The sequence below is a fragment of the Lactuca sativa genome, chromosome 7 (assembly GCF_002870075.4).
Source record: "Lactuca sativa cultivar Salinas chromosome 7, Lsat_Salinas_v11, whole genome shotgun sequence".
Lineage (NCBI taxonomy): Eukaryota > Viridiplantae > Streptophyta > Magnoliopsida > Asterales > Asteraceae > Lactuca > Lactuca sativa.
Window position 1 is genome coordinate 157473407 of NC_056629.2, and position 5056 is coordinate 157478462.

A 5056-nucleotide genomic window follows, 5' to 3' on the forward strand; every position below is an offset into this window, starting at 1 on the left:
TCCGCCACAGTCTCCGTTGTCTGCCTCATGTCCAAAAACTCCCTGGCCAGCTGCTGAAGCTCGACAGCCGGCGCAAACTCTACCCTGAACCTGGTTGCAAAGTCCGACCAAGTCATAGCCTCGACATCCGAGGCTCCCAACGAGTCCCCCACGGACTCCCACCAATCCCTAGCTCGATCTCGTAAACACCCTGCTGCGAACCTCACCTTCGACCCCTCAGGGCAGAAGCTAATCATCTGTGCAGACTCAATGTCTGCAATCCATCGACTGGCAGCTATGGGATCCTTTGCCCCATGAAAATCCGGTGCACCACTGCCCCGAAAGTCCTTGAAGGACAATGTGCAAGATCCCGACTGGCCAGATGCCATGTCACTCCTGAATGCCCGGAGGCGATCCTCCATCAACTCCAAAATCCCTTCCTTGATCGACCCGAAAATAATGGGGGTCGAATCAAGGATACCTTTGGTGATCTCTGACGCGATGAACTCACGTAGCCCCTCATCTACTGGCTCGGAACCTGATCCCGAAGTTGATCCTTATCCTGTACAGCCAACTGCTGGCCTCGAGCGTAGTACCACCATTCTGAAATACAAAAGAAATAACAATTGTTAGCGATACTGATACTTCTGGAGGGATCACACCTACTACAAGTTCCATGGTCTTATCTTGGCCTTCCTCGATTCGGGTACGGATCCTCTGCTTTCAGTAGTACGGGCCCATACTACCTTCCACATCTATCCGTACCTTCTCCAACGAATGCCTTGACTCCACCAAGTCCCTTTCACTACTGCTGATCTCTGCTACCCTTATCCTAGGCTTACACTAGGAAACCTCTAACTCCACCCAACCCAGTCCTCAGCTGCTGAAGGTCTCTTAGTGATGCCAATTATCTATTACCTGAATACAATCACATGTGACGAGGCTCGGATAATCCTTCGAGTAAGGGACTCATCCCTACAACGGTTAGGACTCAAACAACAGCTACGCAATAAGGTCAAATCCAACACTCCGAGATTATTCAACCCTGATCACATGTGACCTTAACGTATTCACCTAACAGCTAACTCCCATCACTCAAAGCCCACATAGCACAAAGCAAATAGCATTTGGACATAAGGAAACAATCTCAAGAAACTCTATTCTTGTAGAGAAAAACTGAACTAGCATACAATGCTAAACTCGTACTATCAGGCATAACCTAAATAGGCTATCCTACTGCTGTCTACTCAGTTCTAGCATGCAACTTTTCATACACTGAAGCTAATAAGCAGGTACATAAGGCATCACTCCTAGATCCTTAGTCCTATTCTAGCATGTTGTTCTACTGAAACTGATAAACATAACATAAACTTGTATGGGTACTTTGGGGAATACTTACTTGAGCTCGGCCGGTCGCGTACATCACACACTTCGTTCTTTCTTAAAACCCTTTACTTAGCCTTTTAGAAAACATTTTATTTTTCCATAATCTTTTAATCCCTCGATTTGAGTTCAAACACCCCCGAAGGTGTGTCCGAATCCCTCAAACCAGGGCTCTGATACCAACTTGTAACATCCCAAAAATTTCATTTTTAAAACATGCACTTGGCAAAACATTAGGAATAAAACGTTCAACGATAATATCATTTCACAAAGGATACTACATGTCTAGAAAACATTTTTATAAAACATTAAAGTGTCAGAGTACAATTTCCCATGAGGATCTCGTGATGCGGAAAGCAAGGCATGTGTGTGATGTACCACTACCACGCCAGCTCCTTCCCCTTCGACGAAGAGGTACTTGAAACCGAAACTGAAAACTATAAGCACGAAGCTTAGTGAGTTCCCCCAATATACCACATAACATACAATCACATAGCATATATACTGTCGGGCAATTTTGGGGTGCCCGACCTACCCGGTACGACCATTCTGGGGTGCCGACCTACCCGTGTCAAGCCGTTCTAAGGTGCTGACTACCCATGTCAAGCCATTCTGGGGTGCTGACTACCCTTCGGTCCTGACGACCGAACCTCGGGGACTATTTCACCCCCCTGCTACTACTACTATCACATATCATAACAGATCATGCTAGCATATAAACATAACATCACATACTGTCAGACGTATCTGGGGTGTCTGACTACCCTCCGGTCCTAACAACCAAACTCTACTACTATCACATATAACATATCATGCTAGCATATAACATATCATGTAGCAGCAACCTAGATGATATCATAGAGAGAATAATCTATCATACCTCTCCTACTGGTAGGCCGACATTGTGGACTTAGACCCACCGTTACTGGAAAGTAACTCACCTCGAAATAGCTACCGATCGGTGTGGGAATTAACTGTCTGCTGCTACTGCCGCTCCGGAAATCCTCCGGCTATAATTCCCACAAAATACTCAGTCAAACACCGCTAATTCCCCTTGGGTAAAATGACCATTTTACCCCTGATCAAGTCAAAAGTCAAAGTGAGAGTCAACTTCCAGTTGACCCGACTCGCCGAGTTGGCTCGACAACTCGTCGAGTCTCGTCCATTTGATTGTCCTTAATCCCGTCTTTACTCGTCGAGTTAGGCATTGACTCGACGAGTTCGCCTTCTAAACTGATGTCCAAGTCCTTCATCCTACTCGCCGAGTTGTATAAACAACTCGCCGAGTTCATCTTCATCCGATGAACACTTTATACTGTGACTCACCGAGTTGTATGAACAACTCGTCGAGTCTGTTCTTGATCTAAGAAGGCTGCCTTGAACTCGCCGAGTCGGGGAATTGACTCTCTGAGTTCCTTCATGGGTGAGTTCGGCTTCCAACTCACCGAGTCCACCCAGGACTTACTACTCTACTCGGCATAAACGAAAAGGGGGGAAAAACCCGGGGACTCGCGGCTCGAATCGCTGAGTCCGATGAGCGACTCACCGAGTCTGCCACATGCAAATACTATACACTCGATCTTGTTCGAATCCAGTTCATGCCATTTACAGATCTGGGTTCTTAGGGCAGGATTTTCACGTAAACTTTCCAACTTTACGTGTAAAAATGCATAGAATGGGTATTAAAGGCAAAATAAGGGCTAAGAAGGTAGATCTAGAACATTCAAGCAATTTACTCCCATAAAGGTTATAGATCTGAGCTTCTGGAGCTCAAACATGACTAGATCTAGAGGATAATCAACCTATTACGAATTCTACTTCATGCACAATCTTGGAAAAGGTTCAAGAAGAGCTCAAAAGGTGCTTTAATGGGGTTTTAAGCATACAAACAGAATGGAGCAGAGATATACCTTAGAGAACTCTGAAATAGCACCAAGATATCTGGTCTCCTTCTTCTCTTCTTGATCCACTCTCCTTCTTCTCCCAAAATCTTCAAGGAATCACTCTAATCACTTCAATCTCACAAGAAACGAGTTAGGGTTTGATGTAGGGTGCTCTGAGGGTGAAAGGGGGCGAGCTTGGGCCGCACAAGCTAGCTTAAATAGGGGGCAAACCCTTGAAGTTAGGGTTTCATCAGACAGCGGGGACTCCCCAAGTCCGGAATATGGACTCGCCGAGTCGCCAACTTAAACATGTTCCGGATCCCGTCTCTACTCGGCGAGTCGGACCTGCAACTCGCCGATTCCAAGGCTAAAAATGAAAAACACTAAAATAAATTTTACGTACCAGGAACCAGGTGCTACAATTGAGCAGGGAGATATACATGGGAATCTACCGGTCACATTAAATAACCTGTATCTAGAACTGTGGATTCACTTTTCCTCGATGTGCGGATTCTGTCCTTAATTCCGGTTGGATGGGGCGACTAGTAAATTCCGATAAATTAGGTCTGTAGAATATCATTTTCTCTCTTTCTGTCTGTTAGTCATATGTTGTCTCCTTTGCGTGACTTCCAATCCGACCTGGTACACAACATATGCAACTCTATTTCTCTGCATGTTATATATATGAAATTCCTCTTATCTGTTAGCCATATGTTGTCTCCTTTGCATGACTTCTAATCCGACCTGGTACACAGCATATGCAACCTTCTACTTCTCAACCCCTCTGAAACAATAAGTAACAGAATTCTGAATCTATCCTTTCTCTGAATGGTTGTCTACTCACCCGGTGTAAGGAGTACTCTGGAAGTTCTTGATGGTTGGGGCATGCCAGGAAGTGGAAAACACGTTCTAGTACACTTAAAATTGAACACATACAGATTGTCTGTAGATCTCGCTGCTCGATTTAGGTGGACAACAATATCCCTGGTTGTAGTCAGTTAAATGGTCATAAGAAAAATCTATTTAAGAATTAGGGCCAATCATGATAATAAAGTTATAATTAGATATATGCATATATCATGTCATTGGTAAATTGTCCAAAATTGTCACAAATTTTTCGTGTTTAAGTGGACCACAATACTGGCGATCGATCAGACGAAGATGTGAAGATAAGGGTACCGACAAGTGGAATAAGATTGTCCAACAACCTTGATCCCAAATCACTCTTAAAGTTAGCTATTATTTTTGTTTTTGTTAAGTTTATTCATAGTGTTCTTCTAATTTAAATATTAGGGGAGTTAAAAAATCAGAAAATTAAAAAATAAAAAAAAGGTTTAAAAAAAATAAAAAAAATAAAAGTTTAAAAAAAATAGTGTTATTTCTGTTTTATTTCTTTTTCATAAAATATGAAAAATCCAAAAATATTTTTGTTTTTGTGTGCTAAGTCTTCTTTTAGTTTTGTTTTGTCTTGAAAAGTGATTTCAGGTATAGATAAGACTCATGGAGTTTGTGTTGAAGATTTCTGAGCCAAAGGCTTCGCCGTGAGCATCGAAGAATTCTCATTCGAAGGAGCAAGAAATGAAGATTATTCTTTCAAATTCAATATTTCAACCCCAGAAGCAAGGTGAAGCTGAAATTGAAGATTATGTGACGGATTGCATTGAAGCCTTCTCAATCAGCCTGCTGCTATCTTAAACCTGCTGAAGCGATCCAGAAGATTTGTTCTCTCTGATGTTCTCTCTGAAGATTCTCAAGCTGAAAGCACTATCTTTCAAGAATCAGTACATCAAGTCTCCTCACCCAACGTGCGT